Source organism: Rhinopithecus bieti, unplaced genomic scaffold, assembly GCF_001698545.2.
Source record: "Rhinopithecus bieti isolate Rb0 unplaced genomic scaffold, ASM169854v2 scaffold_40368, whole genome shotgun sequence".
Lineage (NCBI taxonomy): Eukaryota > Metazoa > Chordata > Mammalia > Primates > Cercopithecidae > Rhinopithecus > Rhinopithecus bieti.
In genome coordinates, this window is record NW_016817546.1 from 1,417,727 (window position 1) to 1,443,392 (window position 25,666).

Sequence of the window (25,666 nt, forward strand, 5' to 3'; positions counted from 1 at the left end):
TGTGGCCAAGTTTGCTTAGGCAAATATTCAGATATCTGTTGTCGTTCAAGTTTCCATCTGAGATGCAGGTTCCTAAACGGGTTTCATAGAGGTTTGGATCTCTCTCTTCCATCTATTTGAAGTCTTGAACTTCAAAGCCCTCTTCGAGCCCACACAAGATATATGTGCTAGAGTCTCTGTATCATCAGGGGATAGGTACCAAAGCATTTATATCCTCCCAGAACCACAATAATATTATCCAGGACCACTCACTGGGAGCAGACTTGAAAAAAAACTATAATGTAAACTTCCTGTTGCAATTTTAACCAGTTTCCTCTTGTCTGGTTCTCAGGGGAGATGGTAAACAGTTCATCTGAGCTTTCTGAACAATGGTTTGGCCTCTCTATAGGAACGTAACACGGCCGACCCTTCTCCAGGCCATCTGTGTGGGGCTGTTTGTCCAGGTGCAATGCATTTCTTCTCGTTAATTCACAAGCTCTTCTCTGGTCCCTTTCGAAATCAGGACATCCACTGGCAACTCACGGATCCAGGGGAGGGAAAAGCGTCTTGGTCCTAGAGGGGCTTCAAACTGTGATTTATGATCAGCTTTGCCTTTCCCATCAATCACTGTGCAAACTTGGGACTGTGCGCAAGGAGGGAAACACATGACTACAAACAGCTTTCCAGTGCGGTGAGATTTCTGAGTTCTAAAATATCAACTAACAACAGTGACATCATGTTACGTATCGTAGATCGTCAACATTAACTTTATTTTTCAGATATTTATTTATTTATTTATTTATTTATTTATTTATTTTTTCGAGACAGGGTCTCACTCTGTCACCCAGGCTGGAGTGCAGTGGCACGGTCTCAGCTCACTGCAACCTCCACCTTCCAGGTTCAAGTGATTCTTCTGCCTCAGCCTCCCAAGTAGCTGGGACCACAGGCACGCACAACCATGCCCAGCTAATTTTTGTATTTTTAGTAGAGATGGAGTTTCACCGTGTTGGCCAGGATGGTCTCAAACTCCTGACCTCAGGTGATCCGCCCACCTCAGCCCTCCCAAAGTGTTGCGATTACAGGGGTGAGCCACCTTGCTCAGCCTCCAGAATTTTTTTTTTTAAATAAGAAGAAAACTTTATTTCAAACAGGCTCACTGGTGTTTATGCTACAGCAAAGGCTGGTTGTAACACGCAGTTTCACTACAAACCTGCACTGATTGACAAAACTGAAACTATTTAGCAACGATCAGTTTCTGCTAAAGTGTAGATTAAATCTACCAATATGTCAACTTTGACATTTATTATGGACCTTACTATTTACTAGGAGAGGTTAATTTTTTTTTTTTTTTTTTTTTTGAGACAGAGTCTTACTCTGTTGCCCAGGCTGGAATGCAGTGGCGCGATCTCAGCTCATTGCAACCTCTGCCTCCTAGGTTCAAGTGATTCTCCTGCCTCAGCCTCCCTGGTAGCTGGGATTACAGGCGCCACCATGCCTGGCTAAATTTTGTATTTTTAATAAAGACGGGGTTTCACCATGTTGTCCAGGCTGATCTCGACCTCCTGACCTCAGGTGATCCACTTGCCTCAGCCTCCCAAAGTGCTGGGATTACAGGCGTAAGCCACCACACATAGCACAGGTTAAATTTTTATCACACACACAAAAATGAGAATAATCTAACAGTTTCTACTAAGGTAATGAGCTGGGACATGTATTCCCCATTATTGATTTGAAAATATACCCCTAGGTTGCTAAGAAAAATTCTGACGTCATCCCAATACGTTATTTAACTGACCATCAGCTTGACGGTCAGTCCTCTTCTGGCTGACTTGAACCAGTGAAACGCCCATGTTTCTCAACGCTTTGACTAAAGCAATATTTTCTTCTATTTCTGTGTACACAGAATTAGTGAGAACTATTTCACCCACATCAGCCTTGACTGCACTAACACTTTCTCCTGTGGATAGAGACCCTGTGTTCCGCGTGAGCACATCGTTCTCAGACAGCTGCTGACTTTTTGTCTCTCCTTTTTTTAATTTTTCTTTTTTTGAGACAGAGTCTTGCTCTTGCCGCCCAGACTGGAGTGCAGGGGCACAGTCTCGGCTCACTGCTGCCGCCTTCCGAGTTCAAGCGATTCTCCTGCCTCAGCGTCCTGAGTAGCTGGGATTACAGGTGCCCGCCACCACACCCAGCTAATTTTTGCATTGAGATAGGAGTTTCACTATCTTGGCCAGGCTCGTCTCTAACTCCTGATCTTGTGATCCACCCGCCTCGGCCTCTGAAAGTGCTGGGATTACAGGCGTGAGCCACTGCACCCGGCCTTGTCTCTGCTGTGTGTACACCTAGAAGCCATCCAAGTAGGAAACAGGTAATTTCCAGTTCTATAAATGTATTAGTCCGTTCTTGCACCGCTATAAGGAAATACCTGGCCTGGCGCAGTGGCTCATGCCTGTAATCCCAGCACTTTGGGAGGCTGAGGCTGGCGGATCACCTGAGGTCAGGGGTTCGAGACCAGCCTGGCCAAAATGTGAAACCCTGTCTCTACTAAAAACACACAAATTAGCCAGGCATGGTGGCGCACGCCTGTAGTCCCAGCTACTTGGGAGACTGAGGCATGAGAATCGCTTGAACCCAGACGGCAAATGTTGCAGTGAGCCAAGATCACGCTACTGCACTCCTGGGGGATAGAGCGAAACTCTGTCTAAAAAAAAAAAAAGAAAGAAAGAAAAGAAAAGAGAAATATCTGAGACTGGGTAATTTATAGAGAAAAGGGGTTTAATTGGCTCATGGTTCTGCAGCCTCAAGAAACTTACCATCATGGTGGAAGGCGAAGAGGGAACAGGCATGTCACATGGCTGGAGCAAGGGCAAGAAGGAGAGTGGGAAGGTGCCACACACTTTTAAACAACCAGATCTCGTGAGAACTCCATCACAAGAACAGCAACAAACAGGGACATCAGCAGGAAATCCGCCCCCAGGATCCAATCACCTCCCATCAGGCCCCGCCTCCAACATCTGTGATTGCAATGGAACCTGAGATTTCATGGGGACAGAGACCCAAACCATATCAGTGAAGATCTCAGGTAAAACTCCAGCTGCACCAAGCACCTGCCCCACCATTATGTCAGGTTAGCACAACGTTGGGTCAATTTTTGTTCCAACTACGATAAGACTCCCTGAAGGTGCGTGCTGAAGGTCACTGTGTTCTGCAAAAAATGAAACAATTTTGGAAAAGATTGGTTCACACATGAGTTTTCCTTCACTACCTTTGGAACAGTACCAGGTCTGACTTTAATCTCCTCTCCATTTTAATACCCATTTTCAAATACTATCACCAGCTACACCCTCTTTTAAAATATATATATATATTTATTTTTGAGATAAGATCTTGCTCTGTCATCCAGGCTGGAGTGCAGTGGGGTCATCACGGCTCACTGTAGCCTCAGCCTCCTGGGCTGAGGTAATCCTCCCACCTCAGCCTCCCGGGCTGAGGTAATCCTCCCACCTCAGCCTCCCAGGTAGCTGGGACTACAGGGGCACGCCACCATACCCAGCTAATTTTTGTACTTTTTTGTAGAAACAGGATTCTGCCATCTTGCCCAGATTGGTCTCGAACTCCTGGACTCAAGCAATCTGCTAGCCTTGGCCTCCCAAAGTGCTGGGATTACAGATGTGGGCCACCGTGCCTGGCTGGCTACACCCATCTTAGGATCGTCAACCTCATAGCAGGTTTGCTGACATCGAAGAACCCAATGATAATAAATTGGGGTTCCAAAGCATTATCTTGGAGGGATTGAATTTTTTTTTTTTTTTTTTTTACTACATATGCACGGACAACTTCAATCTTGTATTTTGGCTGAGCAGAAATTGAAATAGTTTCAATAGGAAGTCTTTCTGCTACTGTACTTTGTGCAAAAATGCAAGGACCTATTCATACTGTTCTTTAGCCTGGCTGACTCTTACTGAATCTGTTTTATTTTGTATCCTAGCATTAAAAAAGATAAACATTTAATGTGATGGAGATCTCAGTTACTCTGATTTTATTATATGAATGTATCAAATTATCACATATGCCACAAAACTATGTACAGCTGTTATATATCAATAAAAAATAAAATAAGAGCCACGCATAGTGGCTCACACGTGTAATCCCAGCACTTTGGGAGGCTGAGGCGGGAGGATGGCTTGAGCCCAGGAGTTTGAGACCAGCCTGGGCAACATGGTAAAACTGCGTCTCTACCGAAAAAGATACAAAAAGTAGCCGGGCATGGTGGCCTGCACCTGTAGCCCTCGCAACCCCAGAGGCTGAGGTGGGAGGATTGTTTTAGCCCAGGGAGGTCGAGGCAGCAGTGAGTGATCACCCCACTGTGCTCCAGCCTGGGCAATAGAGCAACACCCTGTCTCAAATAAATAAATAAATAAGATTAAAAAATAAAAGGCAAATCTTTTAATTTATTTTTATTTTTTTTGGGACAGAGTCCTGTGAGACTCTGTGTCGCCCAGGCTGGAGTGCAGCAGTGTGATCTCGGCTCACTGCAATCTCCACCTCCCAGGTTCAAGTAATTCTCCTGCCTCAGCCTCCCAAGTAGCTGGGATTACAGGCGCACACCACCATGCCCGGCTAGTTTTTGTATTTTTAGTAGAAATGGCATTTCACCATGTTGGCCAGGCTGGTCTTGAACTCCTGACTTCAAGTGATCCTCCTGCCTCAGCTTCCCAAAATACTGGGATTACAGATGTCAGCCACCACGCCCAGCCGCAAATCTTTTTAAAAATCTGATTTTGTCGAATAAAATATGTTTAAGCTTTTGTCTATGGCAACTAGATGTTCAGATGAAGTCTGAGGCTGAGTGCAAAGTTCATTACCAGCTGTCAACAAAGAGCAGCGTCTGTCAGTGCTGCCCTGTTCAGCACAGTAGCTCAAAACATTACAGCCAGGACAGTCAACAAACGCAACACCTCTGATTCGTTTGAAGTTCCCTTAGGTCCCTGGAATGCGTGTAGGAAAGACATCAGGTGTACTACTTCCACGAGGTGTAGCACATTCTGGCCAAGGATAACTTGAGTCATCAGATTTATAAATGTTGGCCTCAGCCTACCCAAGGTGGATTCTGTGGTTCTTTCCAGTTCCTTTTTGAACTTGACAGTGTGAACTCTGGAAATAGCTTTCACAGCTGTGGATTTTCCACGAGCATGCCCAGTTCATCTTGGCTTTGTCTGCTGATAACTTCGTATAAAAGTGGAGGCAACTTGGTGGACTTCAATAGCCAACATGGTGAGGTCCTGGTGAGACAGGTGCTCCCAAGTCACTCCAGCCTTGCCCCTTCACCGTCTTGCTGGGAGAGCTGCGATGTTTGTTGTTGTTGTTGTTTTTCTATTAAGTAGCCAATACAATTTTTCAGGTCTCTGATATTTTGTTACGGCTGTGCCCAAGGCCTGTGGGGTGCCCATGGCTGGCGCAGGGGCTCTGACGAGGGGTAGCTCCTACTTGCTCATTGGTTCCTACTGCCTAACACAGTGCCTGGAAAATAACCTAAGCTCACTGCGTGTCTTTAGATTGATCAATACATGTGGGCCCCAAATCTTCCCTATGCAGTGTGATTTCTTTTTCTTTCTTTCTTTTCTTTCACTGCAACCTCCGCCTCCCAGATTCAAGCAATTCTCCTGCCTCAGCCTCCCTAGTAGCTGGGATTACAGGTGCACGCCACCATGACTGACTAATTTTTGTAGTTTTAATAGAGATGGGGTTTCACCATGTTGTCCAGGTTGGTCTCGAACTCCTAACTTCAGATGATCCGCCCACCTGGGCCTCCCAAAATGCTGGGATTACAGGTGTGAGCCACCACGCCCAGCCAGAAGTGTGATTTCATTTAAAAGCTTTTTTTTTAGGGTGAGTGCTATGGCTCATGCCTGTAAGTGCAGCACTTTGGGAGGCTGAGGCAGAAGAATCACTTGAGGCCAGGAATTCAAGACCAGCCTGGGCAACATAGGGAGAGCCCCCAACAGCCTCTACAGAAATTTAAAAAATTAGTCAAGAGTGGTGGCGCATACCTGTAGCCCCAACTACTCAGTCGGGCTGAGAAGGGAGGATCACTTGAGCCCAGAGGTTAAGATTCAGCTAGCCATGATCACAGTACTACACTCCAGCCTGGGTGACGGAGTGAGACCCTGTCTCTTAATTTTATTATCTTATTTTTTCTTTTTTAGAGACAGGGTCTTGCCACATTGCCCAGGCTGGTCTCGAGCTCCTGGGCTCAGTTGATCCTCCTGTCTCGGTCTCCCAAAGTACTGGGATTATAGGGGTGAGCCACCATGCCCCGTCCAGACCCTTTCTCTAAATAAATAAATAAAATCTTTTCAGACCTCCATAGACATGTAGAATATATGTTTTGCTTATAAAACCCTTCTATTAAAACCTTTCACATTCCTGAAAAGTAATCATGACATCTTTTAGTCAACTCTTTTATTGATGAAACTATTCTGGTTCATTTAACTATTCACTAGAAAAATCCTTCATTTTTATAATTAGTTCTCCACTGTGTGCAGTATCTACATGTCCTTGGCAGCCACTACTGTTATAACATTTCTTGAATGTTTGATTGATACAAAACACAGAGGAAGATTTACCTTCCCAAGATAGTTCAAAGTATTGGATTTTTGGATTTTTTGTGTTTTATGCCAACTGTCACTTGGCTTGTGGTCATCCTCATCCCATGTTCTTTACTTTCTGACCTTAGATCTATCTCATATTGATTACTTTTTTATTTTTATTTTTATTGATTTATTATTATGATGATTATTTTGAGATAGGCTCTCACTCTGTTGCCCAGGCTGGAGTTCAGTGGTGCGATCTTGGCCCACTGCAGCCTCTGCCTCCTGGATTCAAGTGATCCTCCCACCTCAGCCTCCCTAGTAACTGGGATTGTAGGTGCACGCCACCACGCCCAGCTAATTTTTGTATTTTTTAGTAAAGAGGTTTCACCTTGTTGGCCAGGCTGGTCTCGAACTCCTGACCTTGTGGTCTGCCTGCCTCAGCCTCCCAAAGTGCTGGAATTACAGGCATGAGCCACCGCACCCAGTCAAATTTTATAATTTTTAAGATAAGATTTTTTCTTTTTTTTTTTGAGGCAGAGTCTTACTCTGTCACCCAGGCTGGAGTGTGGTGGTGCCATCTCAGTTCACTGCAACCTCCGCCTCCCAGGTTCAAGCAATTCTTCTGCCTCAGCCTCCTGATTAGCTGGGATTGCAGGCATGAGCCACCACACCCGGCTAATTTTTGTATTTTTAGTAGAGACGAGGTTTCGCCATGTTGGCCAGGCTGGTCTTGAATTCCTGACCTCAGGTGATCCACCCGCCTCAGCATCCCAAAGCGCTGGGATTACTGGCATGAGCCACCACACCAGTCCATATCAATCTTATGGGCACAGTTACAACATTAAATGAATGTTTATGGGTTGGGCTCAGTGGCTCCTTCCTGTAATCCCAGCACTTTGGGAGGCCAAGGTGAGTGGATCACTTGAGGTCAGGAGTAATGACCTGTAATTCCAGCACGTAATTCACGCCTGTAATTCCAGCACTTTGGAAGTCCAAGGTGGGTGGATCATGAGATCAACCATTCAGGACCAGCCTGGCCAACATAGTGAAACCCCATCTCTACTAAAAATACAAAAAATTAGCCAGGCGTGGTGCTGGGCGCCTGTAATCCCAGCTACTTGGGAGGTTAAGGCAGGAGAATCACTTGAACCCGGGAGGCGGAGGTTGCAGTGAGCTGAGATCGTGCCACTGCACTCCAGCCTGGGCGACAGAGCAAGACTCCGTCTCAAAAAAAATAAATTAATTAATTAAAATAAATAAATAAATAAAATACAAATAATACAAAAATTAGCCAGGTGTGGTGGTACATGCCTATAATCCCAGCTACTCGGGAGACTGAGACAGGAGAATCACTTGAACCCGGGAGACGGAGGTTGCAGTGAGCTGAGATCTGGAATTGACAGTTAAATCCATTTAGGTTATCTGTCTTTCAAGTAAATGCCCTGTTTGAGAAGTCTTCATGTCTTCTAGGATGAATTAAAAGCAGAACATCAACATTTCACAAAGAGGACCAGCCTCAGTAGCTCACACCTGTAATCGCAGCACTTAGGGAGGCTGAGGCGGGGAGATCACTTGAGCTCAGGAATTCGAGACAAGCCTGGGCGACATGGCAAAACTCCACGTGTACAAAAAATAAAAATTAGCCCGGAGTGGTGGCGTGCACCTGTAGGTGGTCCCAGCTATTCAGGAGGTTTGAGCAGAGAAGATCACCTGAGCCAGGGGAGGTCAAGGCTACAGTGAGCTGAGATCGTGCCGCTGCACTCCAGCCTGGGTGACAGAGCGAGATCCGTCTCAAAAAGAAAGAAAAAAAAAATGTTAACTTTCAATTGATTACAAAAGAGCAAAATGGTTTTAGTATTTCTCACTTTTCTCTAACATGGCCTTCGTTTCTTCACACGTTTTATATTCTTTACTATGTCTAGATAGAAGATAACTTGCCATTGATGTTTTGTACACGAATTTGGGGATTTTTTTCTCTTTTTGAACAAAATTTGTTTTGAAACAGGGTCTTACTCTGTTGGCCAGGCTGGAGTGCAAGTGGCATGATCACAGCTCACTGTAGCCTTGACCTCCCCTGGCTCAGGTGATCTTCTCTGCTCAAACCTCCTGAATAGCTGGGACCACCTACAGGTGCACGCCACCACTCCAGGCTAATTTTTATTTTTTGTACACATGGAGTTTTGCCATGTCGCCCAGGCTTGTCTCGAATTCCTGAGCTCAAGTGATCTCCCCGCCTCAGCCTCCCTAAGTGCTGCGATTACAGGTGTGAGCTACTGGGGCTGGTCCTCTTTGTGAAATGTTGATGTTCTGCTCTTAATTCATCCTAGAAGACATGAAGACTTCTCAAACAGGGCATTTACTTGAAAGACGGATAACCTAAATGGATTTAACTGTCTCAATATAGTTCTTAAAGGTTTTGTTTAATGTTATAAATATAAATCACTTAAACGATTCCACAAGGGGAATTATGATACAATCTGATTTCTCTTATCCTGCCTTATCAATTATTTACATTTTTATGAACATTTGTTGGCACAGTGTCCTTACAGTTATTTAGCTAATACATTCTTGCTATTTATATTCTCTATTTATTTACCTTTTGAATGTTTTAATAATTGTTTTTGCACGTAAAATTAACATATCTTACCATCACGTTACAGCAGTGTTTTTTTCTCACAATTATAATTACCTATTTATTCTTCAGCTGACTGACAGAATTTGTATGTTTTATGTTTTATTTTTTCAGAGACAAGGTGTCACTTTGTCACCCAGGTTGGAGTGCAGTGGCATGATCATGGCTCACCGCAGCCTGAACCTCCTGGGCCCAGGCAATCCTCCAGCTCAGTCTCTCAAGTGGCTGGGACTACGGGCACACACCACCATGTCTGGCTATAAAACATTGTTTTAGTAGAGATGGAGTCTCACAATGTTGCCCAGGCTGGCACCAGCCACCGTGCCTAGCCCTGACTGGCAGAATTTTAAGATAAGAGCACACAGGGCCGGGCGCGGTGGCTCAAGCCTGTAATCCCAGCACTTTGGGAGGCCGAGACGGGTGGATCACGAGGTCAGGAGATCGAGACCATCCTGGCTAACATGGTGAAACCCCGTCTCTACTAAAAAATACAAAAAACTAGCCGGGCGAGGTGGCGGGCGCCTGTAGTCCCAGCTACTCGGGAGGCTGAGGCAGGAGAATGGCGTGAACCCGGGAGGTGGAGCTTGCAGTGAGCTGAGATCCGGCCACTGCACTCCAGCCCCGGTGACAGAGCGAGACTCCGTCTCAAAAAAAAAAAAAAAAAAAAAAAAAAGCACACAGAAGGTATCTTCTTCAAGGAGAGTCTAAAATACTTACCTATATTTTGAAAGAGAATATACCTATATTAACACAATATCCTAATTATATTCTGATTTATGATCCTGACATTAAGCTGACTATGACGGTGGCTTCTGCAAATCGCACACACAAGTTCAAAGAAGCCAGAAACGGTGCTGAGGCCGGCACCTGGCTCCCTCCCCAACGCCAAAACCATAGAGCAAGTTTTGGCCAAATACTGGGGGCAAAGCTAAACTGTGGTACAACCCTATCTAGTCTAAGAGCATGGACTATGGGGGCGGGTTGGCCTGGGTTTGAATCTTGGGTCTGTCACTTATTGGCTCTGTGGCCTTGGATGGGTTACCCTTTGTTCCTCAGTCTCCTCATCTGTAAAGTAGGGGTGATAAAGCACCTATATCATTGGGTTGTGGTGAGAATTCCATGAGATGATATTTGCCGTGTACCTCTCTTATGTACGTACAAGTGTGTAAATGTCCAGTGCTGCTATTTTTAATTATTATTAATTAGTTACCCATGAAACTTAACTCAGGACTTACTGCTTTTTTTTTTTTTTTGAGACAGGGTCTCGCTCTGTTGCTCAGGCTAACGTGCAGTGAGTGATCATAGCTCACTGCAGCCTTGACCTCCTGTGCTCAAGCAATCCTCCTGCCTCAGCCTCTCAAGCAGCTGGGACTACAGGCATGGACTACTGCCCCTGGTGAATTTCCTATTTTTGTTCTATAGAAATGAGGTCTGATATGGTTTGGCTGTGTCCCCACCCAAATCTCATCTTGAATTCCAGTTCCCATAATCCCCCAGTGTTGTGGGAGGGACCAGTTGGAGGTAATGTAATCATGGGGGTGGTTACCCCGACGCTGCTGTTCTCATGATAGTGAGTGAGTTCTCACGAGAGCTGATGGTTTTATAAGGGGCTTTTCCCTTTTTGCTCGCACTTCTCCTTACTGCCGCCATGTGAGGAAGGACAGGTTTACTTCCCCTTCCACCATGATTGTGAGTTTCCTGAGGCCTTCTCAGCCATGCTGAACTGTGAGTCAATTAAACCCATTTCCTTTATAAATTACCCAGTCTCAGGTATCTCTTTATTAGTAGCGTGAGAATGGACGAAGGCAGGGTCTCACTATATTGCCCAGGCTGGTCTCGAACTCTTGGCCTTCAGTGGTCCTCCCGTCTTGGCCTCCTACAGTGCTGGGATTTCATTTGTGAGCCACTGTGTCTGGCCAGAAATTTTCATAAGAATATAAATAACAGAGTTAATCATAATTGGATATCATACTTTATTTTATATATGAGTCTTTTAATTATCCAAGCACATTTAAAAAATACTTTTAATTATGGAAATTGTCAAACATACACAAAAGTACAAAGATCAGCGTCAGGAGCCCTGGTGTGCCCACCTCACCTTCCGTGCTGACCAATAGTCTGCTTACACATTCCACCAAGCACATTCAGTCCAAACCCCTAGAGCCACTGGTCACATGACAGGCAGAGCAGCACAAAGTCAGCCACTCCACAGAATCACACGTTTCAAGGTGTGGCAGCTTTTTACTCTATCTGAGAGACAAGGTGCGTAGGAATTTAGCCCCTAGTACAAATGTTGACACAGAAGAATTTTTCACATGTTTAATTCAAATTGTATTTTAACCGTTGATATTAGGAGAGGCAGAAATCACTTTGGTTGCTTTTGGTCTTAGCTGTGTTCACAGCGTTGAATACTTGTGCTGCCAACAGATCCAGTAAAAGCTCAAAAACCTCTGAAGTCAAAAGCCAAAATTCAAACTCTTAACAAGGACCTTGTCTTGAACCACATCAATACATTCAACTACCGAGACACCCGCACCCTCAGGCCCAGAGAATCAGGCCTGGCAGTGCCCTCCAAGCTCTGTCATATCATGGCCTTCATAGAAAATGCAGTGTTTGGCCGGGCGCGATGGCTCACACCTGTAATCCCAGCACTTTGGGAGGCTGAGGCGGGTGGATCACCTGAGGTCAGGAGTTTGAGAACAGCCTGGACAACATGGTGAAACCCTGTCTCTACTAAAAATACAAAAAATGAGCCGGGCATGGTAGTAGACGCCTGTAATCCCTGCTACGTGGGAGGCTGAGGCAGAGAATCGCTTGAACCTGGGAGACAGAGGTTGTAGTGAGCCAAGATTGCACCACTGTACTCCAGCCTGGGTGACAAGAGGGAAACTGTCTCAAAAAAAAAAAGAAAGAAAATGCAATGTTTTGGGGGAGACACTCCTCACAGCCAGGTCCCTGGGATCAGCACCTTTTTCATCCATTTGAAGCCCATATGCCCTGCATGCTGGCTGAGAAGCCCTAGACTGAAGCAGGTACTTAATATATACCAACTCCTTTCATCCTTACAACTACCCTGCCAAGAAAGCACCCTATATTCTCTCTTCATGATGGAGGACATTGAGGCACAAAGAAGTGAAGCAGTTTGCCCAAGATCACACAGCCAGAAAGGGTCAGTCATCACTAGCCCAAGGTTCTGGGTACCTACCTCCCCACCATTAGCCTTTCTAATAAACCATTCCAGATTATCCCATGGTTTCCAACTCAGCCAAACCATACCATGCATTTATTTATTTATTTATTTATCTATTTATTTATTTTTGAGATGAAGTCTCGCTCTTATCCCCCAAGCTGGAGTGCAATGGTGTGATCTCAGCTCACTGCAACCTCTGCCTCCCAGGTTCAAGCGATTCTCCTGCCTCAGCCTCATGAGTAGCTGGGATTACAGGTGCCTGCCACCACGCCCGGCTAATGTTTGTATTTTTAGTAGAGACGGGGTTTCACCATTTTGGACAGGCTGGTCTCAAACTCCTGACCTCAGGTGATCTGCCCACCTTGGCCTCCCAAAGTGTTGGGATTACAGGCGTGAGCCACCGAGCCCGGCCTCGTACTATGCATTTAAAAACTCAAGTTCGTGGCCTGGTTTCCCACATTGTGTATGCATTTTCACACTTCCTTTATCTAATCTTTCCTTTTTAGATTCCAAATGGCTGGAGAGCATGAACAAAACAAAATGCTGAGCACAGAGTAAAATACCTTTGGCCAAATGACCAGTCACATCAAACCTGTTTGCTTCTATTCCTGTAGGCTCTCAGAATGTTTGAAGATGATAAAAATGAGGGGAAAGTAGCAAGACCCTGTTTTATCAGCGTATGATTGGTCCAAAGAGTCCAGAAAAGAGGATACTGCTAAGTTTCTCATCTATATAGGATGCAGACATTGAATGTTTTCGCTTTCTTGTGCTTTTTTAACTCTCACACATTGGGAATGCCTTATTCTTTCTGGCCGTATTCATATCTGTGTTTCGATCTCTGCGAATTCTCAAGAACGCAATGCTACTACGCGAGTCACACTTGAATGACCCTAAGACAAATAAGGGAAGTCACACTTGAATGACCCTGAAACATATAAGTAAACAAAAAGCTTCAGAAAGCTCACACGCTTGTTGTTACCTGAAATTGATGTGGTTATAGACTGACATCCCACCAACGTAGAATAGGCTGATGAAAAGAAGTATTTGTTGTTTTGCAAAGTTTTTGCCCGCCAGAACACAACACGAAACTTTCTTTGGGTGAATCACCTAAGTCAGGAAACAAAGTGATTTTAACGAGTAATAATCACAATGCCTTATCTTACTTGTAATATTTACAAAATGTTCTTGACATCACCAAGGCCACAGCCCTAGAAAGAGGAGGGAGAGCGGACATGGGCGCATTCATTCAGTCCTTGCTATGTGCCACGTGCTTCCATTCACATGGTAAAAAATCTCAGGCCGGCATGATTATTCTCAATTTCCAGATGAAGATACAGAGTCACTGAGATAAGGAATTTACTCCAAATTATGCAGCGAGAGAATGGGGCACTGGAGCCCGTGCTTTTTCTCCACCATGCTGCCTCTTGGAATTACCCGAGAAAAACTTTGAGAAATCATGAGAATTCACTAATTTACCAAAGATTTCATTTTACCCCTATACTTAACCAGAAAATAACATTTTCTCAAGATCCAAAACTGTTAATTCTATTGAAGAAGAGTCAAGACAACCAAAATATCTGAATTGTCACATCACGTGCTTTGATTACTGGAAAAGATACATGATCTTGATACTCAAACTTTCTAGTATCCCCCACAGTGAGATGTTGGAAACTTACATATCACAATATTCACTGTCCCCCAAAATATAAGTGGGTCAAACTCATTGAGTTAAAAAGCAGACATTACCATCCTTGGATAAACCCTGTTAGGGAGACGTCTAAAGCAAAAGGACATGGAAAAGCTGAAAGCAAAATGTGGGGAAAAGACACCCAAAAAAATTAAACAAAAGAGAACTGGCATAACTACATCAGTATGACACACACACTAGGACTCTAAGACAGAAAAGGTTTCTATATAAAAATGAAATTTTCATGTCACCAAGAAGACAATAATTCTAAATGTACGTGCACCTAATAAAATTGTCTCACACCATATACATAAAAAAGTAATAGAGGTCGGGCACAGTGGCTCACACCTGTAATACTAGCACTTTAGGAGGCCGAGGCAGGTGAGTCACCTGAGGTCAGGAGTTTGAGACCAGCCTGGCCAACATGGTGAAACCCCGTCTCTACTAAAAATATAAAAATTAGCCAGGCATAGTGGTGCATGCCTGTAATCTCAGCTACCTGGGAGGCTGAGGCAGGAGAATCGCTGCAAGGTTCCAGCCGGGAACCTTCCACCTAACTGGGAGGTGGAGGCTGCAGTAAGCCGAGATCATGCCACTGCAGTCCAGCCTGGGCGCCAGAGTGAGACTCTGTCTTAAAAAAAAAAAAAAAAAAAAAAAAAAAAGTAATAGAAATTGACAAATCCACCAATGCTTTTTTCTCAATAATTGGTAGGTCAAGCAGCAAAAAAGAATCAATAAATAGGCTGGCCACAGTGGCTCACGCCTGTAATCCCAGCACTTTGGGAGGCTGACATGGGCAGATCACCAGAGGTCAGGAGTTCAAGACCAGCCTGGCCAATATAGTGAAACACCATCTCTACTAAACATACAAAAAAATTAGCCAAGTGTGGTGGTAGGTACCTATAATCCAGGCTACTCAGGAGGCTGAAGCAGGAGAATCACTTGAACCCAAGAGGCAGAGGTTGCAGTGAGCTTAGATCGTGCCATTGCACTCCAGCCTGGATGACAAGAGCAAGACTCCATCTCAAAAAAAGAAAAGAAAAGAAAAGAATAAATAAATATATTTGAACAATTTGATTAACAACTTTGATGTAATGAACATACATAAAACCCTAAAAGCAATCATTAGAGAATATCCATTCTTCTTCTTCTTATTATTTTTTTTTTGAGATGGAGTCTCGCTCTGTCACCCAGGCTGGATTGCCGTGGTGCAATCTCGGCTCACTGCAACCTCTGCCTCCCAGGTTCCAGTGATTCTCCTGCCTCAGCCTTCCAAGTAGCTAGGATTACAGGCGACCGCCACCATGCTCGGCTAATTTTTGTATTTTTAGTAGAGACAGCGTTTCGCCGTGTTAGCCAGGATGGTCTCGATCTCCTGACCTTGTGATCTGTCTGTCTCAGCCTCCCAAAGTCTTGGGATTATAGTCATGAGCCACTGCGCCCGGGCCATTCTTCTTAAGGACCCATGGAATGGTTACAAAAATTAATCAGATCTGAGGTCATAAAGCATATCTCAACAAATTTCAAAAAATTAGTATCACATCCATCACATTCTTTAAACAAAATGTGATTAAGTAGAAGTCAATAGCAAAAAGATAAATTATGAAGTTCTTGTGTATCGACATTTAAAAACAGAATTCTAAATAATTCATGGCTCAAATAATACAAATTTGGAAATACTCAGAACAATAATTTTAAAAATATTATTTAGAACTAGCATATTATAGTGAAAGCTGTACTCGGAGGGAAATGCATAGTTTTAAATACATATATTTGCAAAGAATACAGTCTGAAAAGTAATAAGTTAACTTCAACTAACACAGTTATGGGGGAAAAACATAAATCCAAAGAAAGAAAAGGGAGAAGGTAATAAAAAAAAGAGCAGGTAATTAATAGGGAGAATAATACCATACAGTAGATAGAATCAACAAAGCCATATGCTGGCCCTTTGAAAATACTAATAAAATAGACCTATCTCTGGTGCTATATTGATCAATAAAAAAAAAAAGGCACAGATATTTAACTACAAACTCAGCAGAAGGTTTTTAACTACAAATACAGCAGAGATTTACAAATAAAGGAATAAGCAGTTTTGTGCTGATATATTTGAAAATTAAATGAAATAGACAAATTTCTAGAAAAATATAATCATGCTGACCTGAGAAGAAATAGAAAGCTTGAATAGTCCTACAATTATTAAAGAAATTGAAATAATATTAAAAATCTTGCCACAACAAAACACGCAGGGTCTGAGGGTTTTACAGGTTAATTCCTCAAAACTTCCATGAGACAAATATTCCAATCTAACAAAAATTCTTCCAGCACACAGAAAGAAAGAGAACACCCTCCAACTCATTCTATGAGCTCAGTATAATTTTAATTTAAAAACCAGGCAAGTTCAATAGAGAAAAATCATAAGCCAAGCTCATTCACAAACATAGGTGCAAAGTCCTTTTAACTATTAGCAAAATAGATCTAGCCATGTTTTAAAAAGATAATGTCATATGATTCCTGGAATGCAAGTATGGATCGATATCATAAAATCTGTATATGTCATGAAGAATTAACTATACTCAAAGTTAGGTCTGGTCTTTGTCTCACCACCTGGGAGTTAACCTCTAAACCCTTGAAATTTCCTGAGTAGTAGGAGTGTCTTTGTTACTCATGGTGGGCTTCTTGGGCCACACCTGCTAGTTTATGCTAATGAGGTGACTCATAGTGGACCCTTTGGACGGCACCGTATAGTTCATGCTAATGAAATGATTCAGGATGGAGGCTGAACACGCCAGAAAGGCCAATCATGTGATTAGAGCGCCAGGGCTTTGGGCCACTGAAATCAGCCAGCTCTTGGCAGGGAGAGGGAGAGGGGGTGTACATTGTCGAAGACTGAGATCAACCACGTGAGCAGTAACTCAATCACTCATGCCTATATGATGAAGCCTCAATCAAAATGCTGGACACCGAAGTTTAGGTGGGTGTCCTGGGTTGGCAATGTCCTGCGTGTTGTCCCACATTGATGCAAAAAGGGGATTGCGTTTCTGAGGACACAGAAGCTTTCTGTTTGAAAACCTCCCAATTCCAGATTCTTCCCTTTGCATCTCTTCTGTGGGCGGGTTCTGTTTCTATCCTTTAGCTATAATAAAATTGTAATAGTAAGTACAACACTTTCCTGAGTTCTATGCATTGTTCTAGTGAACCTGAGGGAGTTCAGACCCCAGAATTTGCAGGTGGTTGGTCTGAGAATGGCCCTGGGACCCCTGAACTGATGATGTCAGAAGTCTTGGGCTGACATGGTAGTCTGGAGGACTGTGCTGCCCTTAATCTCGAATTTAAGTAACTCTGGGCAGTCGTTCATGGAAGCAATAGATTGAGAAGTTAATAAATTCAATGAATCAACAGATTTAATAAACTCAATGGATGCAGAAAAAGTGTTGATAAAATTTCCTATTCATTTTAATTAAAAAACCCACAAAAAAACTTTAGTAGACTAAAAGAAAACTTTAACCTGATAAAGAGAATACACACAAACAACATAAATTTTAATTAATTAATTAATTAATTAATTATTTTTTGAGACAGAGTTTCACTCTTTTTGCCCAGGCTGAAGTGCAGCAGCGCGATCTTGGCTCACTGCAACCTCCGCTTACCAGATTCAAGAGATTCTCCTGTCTCAGCCTCCTCAGTAGCTGGGATTACAGGTGTGAGCCACCACGCCCAGCTGATTTTGTATTTTTAGTAGAGACAGGGTTTCACCATGTTGGCCAGGCTGATCTCAAACTCCTGACCCTCAGGTGATTTGCTTGCCTCAGCCTCCCAAAGTGCTTATAGGTGTAAGCCACTGCGCCCGGCCAACAATATAAATATTTAAAACATCTGAAGTTTCCCTTTAAGATTAGGATGCAAGACAAGAGTACTACTATATAGCTGCTGTCCCCAAAATGTACTGGCATTCGAGATAATAACAAGAAAAATACATCCAAAACATAAAAAGATTAGAAAGGAAGAAACAAGACAGTTGTTATTTGTAGATGATATGATTTTTTTAAATAAAACCAAAAGAATATGTAGATATATTACTTAAAATGTAAAGACAGTTTAGAAAGATGCTGCCTATAAGGGCCACATTAGAACATCAACTGCCATTTAATAACGTAGATTAAACCTGGAAACAAAATGCAAAGTAGGGGGGAAAGTCCTAGAAGAATAGGCCAACATGATACCATTTCCACAGGGTTCAAAACCAAGCAAAACTAAGTAATAAACAAGCAGGCATTTGAGATAACACTCTTTCTATACACTTTTTTTTTTTTTTTTTTTTTTTTTGTTTGAGACCGAGTCTCACTCTGTCCGCCAGGCTGGAGTGCAGTGGTGTGATCTGGGCTCACTGCAACCTCCACCTCCCAGGTTCAAGCAATTCTCCTGCGTCAACCTCCCGAGTAGCTGGAATTACAGGTGCCCACCACCATGCCCGGCTAATTTTCGTTATTTTTAGTAGAGACGGGGTTTCACCATCTTGGCCAGACTGGTCTCGAACTCCTGACCTCATGATCCACCCACCTCGGCCTCCTGAAGTGCTAGGATTACAGGCATGAGCCACTGGGCGGCCACTTTTTTTGTTTGTTTGTTTGTTTGAGAGAGAGTCTCTGTGTCAAACACTGTTGCCTGGGCTGGAGCACAATGGCTCCATCTTGGCTCACCACAACCTCTGCTTCCCAGGTTCAAGCGATTCTCCTGCCTCAGCCTCCCAAGTAGCTGGGATTACAGGCACCTGCCACCTCGCCTGGCTAATTTTTTGTATTTTTAGTAGAGATGGGGTTTCACTATGTGTTGAACTCCTGACCTTGTGATCTGCCCGCCTCGGCCTCCCAAAAGTGCTGGGATTACAGGCGTGAGCCACCAAGCCCGGCCTACACTTATTTTTAAAATGATCTTCACAAAAAGGATATTCACCGTAATACGGTTCTTAAAAGCCTGTGGCCAGGCGTGGTGGTGCACACCTGTAATCCTAGCATTTTGGGAGGCTAAGGTGGGAGGATTGCTTGAGCCAGAGAGGTCAGGGCTGTAGTATGCAGTGAACCATGATCACACCACTGCACTCCAGCCAACAGAGCAAGACCTTGTCTCAAAAAAAAAAAAAAAGTCTCAAACTGAAAACAACCTACATACTCATCAGCAAATAAACAAGTAAATGAATTGTACAATAAAATACTACTCCCCAGTAGAAAGAAATAACTGTTGGTATTCCCAATAACATGGATGAATCTCGAAAACATTATGGTGAAAAACAACAAAAACTAGACACAAAACAGTAAATATTGTGTGATTCCATTTATATGAAATTCTAAAACAGGCAAAACGAATTCATGGAGACAGAAAACAGAATGGTGGTTGCCTCTGGCAGAGGAGAGGGTGTTGATTGACAGGGATACGGAGGACTTCCTGGGGTGATGGAAATTTTATTTTATTTTTTTTTTGAGATGGGGTTTGCTTTGTCACCTAGACTGGAGTGCAGAGGCATGGTCATGGCTCACTGCAGTCTCCAACTCCCAGGCTCAAGTGCTTCTTCCACTTCAGCCTTCCTGGTAGCTGGGGCCACAGGTGTGCGCCACATGGCCTCGCTAATTTTTTTTTTTTTTATTTTTAGTAGCGATGAAGTTTCACTATGTTGCCCAGCCTGGTCTTGAACTCCTGGGTTCAAGTGATCCTCCCACCTTGGCTCCCCAAAGTGCTGGGATTACAGGTGTGAGTCACTATACCCAGCCAGAAATTACACATATATATATTTTTTTCTTTTTTTTTTTTTTTTTGAGACAGAGTCTCTCTCTGTTGCCCAGGCTGGAGTGCAGTGGTGCCATCTTGGCTCACTGCAACCTCTGCCTCCTGGGTTTGAGCAATTCTCCTGCCTCAGCCTCCCGAGTAGTTGGGACTACAGGTGCGTGCCACCACATCCTGCTAATGTTTGTATTTTTAGGAGAGACAGGGTTTTACTATGTTGGCCAGGCTGGTCTTGAACTCCTGACCTCGTGGTCTGCCTGCCTGGGAAAAGTGCTGGGATTACAGGCGTGAACCACCACACACTGCTGCTATATATTTTTAATGGAGTAGTGGTTCCATAGGTGTAAACATTTTTCCAAACTCATCAAACTACATGCTTAAAGTCTGTGCGTTTTTTTGTATTTAAATGATGCTTAATAAAAAAGCATTTGGAAAGAAATTATGTAACATGATAAAAGCAACAACACGATAACACAAAGGTTTTTTGTTCGTTTGTTTGGGTTGTTTTGAGGTAAGGTCTTGCTCTATTGTCCAGGCTGAAGTGCAGTGGTCCCATCATGCCTCGACTTTCTGGGCTCAGGTGATCCTCCTACCTCAGCCTCCTGAGTTAGCTGGGACTACAGGCACGTGCCACCAAACTCAGACAAGTTTTTTGTATTTTTTTCTAGAGACAAAGTCACCCTATGTTACCCAGACTGGTCTCAAACTCCTGGACTCAAGAAATCCACCTGCCTCAGCCTCCCAAAGTGCTGGGATTATAGGCAGGAGCCACAACACCCAGGCTTTAAAATTTTTTTTTTTGTTTTTTGAGACAGAGTCTCGCTCTGTCACCCAGGCTGGAGTGTGGCGGCACGATCTTGGCTCACTGCAACCTCCACCTCCTGGTTTCAAGCAATTATCCTGCCTCAACCTCCCAAGTAGCTGGGATTACAGGTGCACACCACCACACTTGGCTAATTTTTGTATTTTTCGCAGAGAAGGTGATCTGCCTGCCTCAGCCTCCCAAAGTGCTGGGATTACAGGTATGAGCCACTGCACCCAGTACCATTTTTTTTTTCTTTGAACCAGGGTCCTCACTCTATCACCCAAAATGGAATGCAACGGTGCAATCTCGGCCTACTGCAGCCACGCTTTTCTGGGCTCAAATGATCCTCCCACCTCAGCATCCTGAGTATCTGGGACTACAGGCATAGGAACAGGTGTTGCCATCTTGCCCTTAGAGGACAAGTAGCTAGGGAGAAGGAGGGGTGCCATAGGTAGATAAAGTTATTAGTGATGTTCTAGCTATTGGTTTGATTGCTGGATTTAAGGATTTATTATTATTATACTTTTATTAACATGTTAGTTAATTATTGACTAACTATATATTCAATATTTTGTAAATACCAGAAAATATATTTTTAAAAACTTAGAAAGCAAATGGTCATCTAAGGACAAGGAAAATTTAGATTCATGCAAGAAGTGGTACTTGAAAGAGAGAGAAGAGTTTTACAGACAAACTGGCAGCAGACATCCCGGATAGAACAGCAGTCCTGGCGTCGGCAAGCACACAGATGCTCGGCAGGGCCAGGCCCTTGGGAAGCACTTGCTACTAGCCTCCCTGGCATCATTCTTGTTTCTGGTATTGAGGCCTAATGTCGCCAACAAGATTAACTTTGTTGAGCACATGAATCAGGCAAAATACTATTTTTTGGCATCTCTCAGACAGCCAGGTATTTGTATATTTGTATAGTAGTTGGTTGATACTTGTATGCTACTCTGGCTGAATTCTTTTTTTTCTTTTTCTTTTTTTTGAGATGGAGTGTCGCTCTGTCACCCAGGCTGGAGTGTAGTGGCACGATCTCGGTTCACAGCAACCCTGCCTCCCAGGTTCAAGGGATTCTCCTGTCTCACCCTCCCGAGTAGCTGGTATTACAGGCATGCACCACCACGCCTGGCTAATTTTTATATTTTTAGTAGAGACAGGGTTTCAGCATGTTGGCCAGGCTGGTCTCAAACTCCTGGGCTCAAGTGGTCTGCTTGCATCAGCCTCCCAAAGTGCTGGGATTACAGGCGTGAGCCACCAAGCCAGGCCACTCTGACTGAATTCTGTGATTGGTTAAGCAGAGTATCTAAAAATCAGACTTGTTTTCTTCGTTGTTTTTTTTTTTCCTCTGGTTGTACTTGAACTAAATTTATATGCCAAGTTTATGGGGCTGAATTTTCAGTTATGTTTGTGTGTATGAGGATGTGCATGTATGTGTGCAGGATGAGGACATTTGCATGGAACTGGCTCAAAAACTACTACCAGTTTTGAGAAGCGTGTGGAATGAGTGAATGCTGTGATTTGCACCAAAATATTTAAGAACAGTAGAGTCCTACAATCCAATACAGGTTGGGCGTGGTGGCTCACGCCTGTAATCCCAGCACTTTGGGAGGCTGAGGTGGGCGGATCACGAGGTCAGGAGATCAAGACCATCCTGGCTAACACGGTGAAACCCTGTCTCCACTAAAAACACAAAAAAATTAGCCAGGCGTGGTGGTGGGCACCTGTAGTCCCAGTTACTTGGGAGGCTGAGGCAGGAGAATGGCGTGAACCGGGGAGGTGGAGCTTGCAGTGAACCAAGATCGTGCCACTGCACTCCAGCCTGGGCAACACAGTGAGGCTCTGTCTCAAAAAAAAAAAAAAAAAGATTAGCCAGGCGTGGTGTCATGTGCCTGTAATCCGAGCTACTCAGGAGGCTAAGGCAGGAGAATCGCCTGAACCTGGGAGGCGGAGGTTGCAGTGAGCCAAGATCACGCCATTGTACTCCAGCCTAGGCAACAGACCCAGACTCCGTCTCAAAAAAAAAAAAAAGATTCAATACAATTAGGATTTGCAGTTGGTTGATTAATTAAAATTTTTGGTTAAAGTAAGCAGTCATAAAAACTAAAAGACTGGTCGGGCACAGTGGCTCATGCCTGTAATCCTAGCACTATGGGAGGCCAAGGTGAGCAGATTGCCTAAGCTCAGGAGTTTGAAACCAGCCTGGGCAATATGGGAAAACCCCACCTCTACAAAAAAAAAAAAAAAAAAATTTGCTGGGCATGGTGGTGCATGCCTGTAGTCCCAGCTACTTTCGGGGGCTGATTCAGGAGAATCTCTTGAGCCCAGGAGGTGGCGGTTGCACTGATCTGCGATTGTGCCACTGCACTACTGCCTGAGTGACAAAGTGAGATCTGTCTCAAAAAAAAAAAAAAAAAAAAAAAAAAAAACCAGGGGGGGGGGGCCCCGCCCAAAATCCCAGCATTTAGGAAGGCTGAGGTGGGAGGATCGCTTGAGCCCAGGAGTTCAAGCCTGCGGTGAGCTGTGATTGTGCCATTGTACTCCAGCCTGAGCAATAGAGCTGGACCCTGTCTCAAAACAAGTAAGTAAATAAGTAAATAAATAAATAAATAAATAATAAAATTTTAAAAATAAAAAGTGAAACATACAGCCCTGGACATTTGATCGTAACTTCAAGTGTATGAATGTATTCATCCAGCATTTGCCTGGATACACAGCCAAGCAAGGCTTTCTCTCCGCACCTGGGTCTGCTCACCCGGAGGCGAGTACTTTCTGCATAGATCCCTAATGCTGCATCGTCTGTGCGGTCCACAATGATTCTACACTAGATCTTCGACAGGCCTTTTCTTGTTTTCTGGCTCCTGCAGACCTCCCGACACCCGCCTCTTGCTACCCCTACTCCAGCAACATTGACTTTCCCTCCGGAAACATGCCAGGCTCATTTCATTTCCGCCTCAGGCCCTTTGCACAAGCTGTTGCCTCTGCCTAGAAGGCTCTATCTTACATCTTTGTGTGGCTGGATTCTTTTGTCATTCAGATCATACTTTGAGCAATGGAGAGATACCTCTGCCTTTCATCTAAAGTAACTGTACACGACAAGATCTAGCTATTTGCCGGTCTGCCTTTCCTCTCTAGAATGCAGTGGAGCAGGAACTGAAAGGGTCTTGTTTGCTGGTCCGGCATCCAGAGCAGAGCATGTATTGGGTGCTCAACAAATATCAGCAAGTGATGAACAAATGTTGAGAGAAGAGAGGGATAAAGATGTTTGAGAACGGTTCACTGCCTGTGATCTGCTGTGTGATCTGCCTGTATTTCTCTTCAAAGCCTTTGAGGTCAGAGTTATGCTTCTTTTAGGTGTATCACTGTACAAAAATCAAGTTTTATCCAAGTTACATTTTATTTAGAATTTTTGTAATCTAGAAAGCTACTGATCTCCATAGATGGAGTGCAAACAGTTTCTCCAAATTCTCATGATCTGCATTTGAGATTAATTAGGATTCTTTTGTTTACCTGCTGGGAAGCCCAAGATTATATGAATTTCTTTTAAATTTTAAAAATTATTTTTTACAGAGACTGGGTCAACCTGTGTTGCCCAGGCTGGTCTGAAACTCCTGGCTCAAGGGATCCCCCTGCTTCAGCCTCCCAAAGAGCTGGGATTATAGGTGTGCGCCACCATGCCTGGCCTTTTGTAAATTCTAAAAACCTAAATATCCTTCTTTACAGATTCCTAAGCCATCGATCCCCAGGTGTCCCACCTCTCTAGGGTTTCTCCTGCAGCTCTCTTGCCCTCTTCACCTTCCATGTCCAGGAGCCTCAAGTTTGCCACCGTTTTGTGAGTCTTTAAAAACATAGATATTGGCCAGGCACAGTGACTCACACCCGTAATCCCAGCACTTTGGGAAGCCGAGGCGGGTGGATCACCTGAGGTCAAGAGTTTGAGACCAGCCTGGCCAACACGGTGAAACCCCGTCTCTACTAAAAATCCAAAAATTAGCTAGGCATGGTGTTGGGCACCTGTAATCCCAGCTACTCGGGAGGCTGAGGCAGGAGAATCGCATGAACCTGGGAGGCAGAGGTTGCAGTGAACCAAGATTGCACTGCTGCACTCCAGCCTGGGCTACAGAGCAAGACTCCAACTCAAAAAAAAAAAAAAAAAAGCTCAATTCTAGACAGCCCCACGCCCACCTGCACGACAGAGCACTCTCAATGGCCAGGCACTGTCCTGGGGCCTTCACCTGCCCTTGCCATGTTGTCACAATTCTGCAGGTGAGCATGCGGAGGCTAACTTCAACACAGTGTCCGTCACTGGCGGACTGTGGGGCAGGGATTTGGAAATAAGCTTCTTGAATCCCAACCCGACATCCCTTGACCATCACTTTATGCTGCCATTTCTAGGCAGGTTCAAGCAAAGACAGTGCTGAGTGTCTGAGCTCCTGCTCCACTCCTGCAATGGGAGAAGCCCTGGTTGGGCCCCAGCGTCTCCTGACAGCTACTCTCTGGGCCTCCTGGCCTGCCTGGATCCCGCTTCTTAGAACAAAGGTGAGACTGGCCACCTGCTTGTTTGTACCCAGGACAAACTGTGTACACAGCCTGGTCCGTAAACTCCCCTGAGCTCCCTGCAGCTTGCCTGTCCTGTCTCCCCAGGAGGCCGATTGGAGGGGAGCTGGTCTGTGTCCTGGAGCTACCCCTGCCCTGGCCATGCCCTGGCTGCATTTCTGGATCAATGCCCACTGACCAGAGGCCTGACTGTGTCACTGACCTACATGTTGGCGTCACTTCCCTGAGGGGCTCCTATGTGGACCTTTCATGGAAGGGACGGCCCCTCTACTTTTTTGATGAGGTTGAATTTAAACAGGATGAAACTTTGGCCCCTGTCACTTTTTTTTTTAATGTTTTTAATTAAATTGCCTGGGTCACTGACACCCTGGAGAGACTAGGAAATGCAGCGTTGCAGTTTGTTAATGATACACCATCTGTTTGTTCGCACTGTGTAGTCACATGATCT

General features: G+C 44.3%; 1 pseudogene; it reads right to left on the reverse strand.

Moving 5' to 3' along the window:
- Positions 1–463: 463 nt before the first annotated feature.
- Positions 464–11,348, reverse strand: LOC108517911 (eukaryotic translation initiation factor 2 subunit 3-like; annotated as a pseudogene).
- Between the last annotated feature and the right edge of the window lie 14,318 nt (positions 11,349–25,666).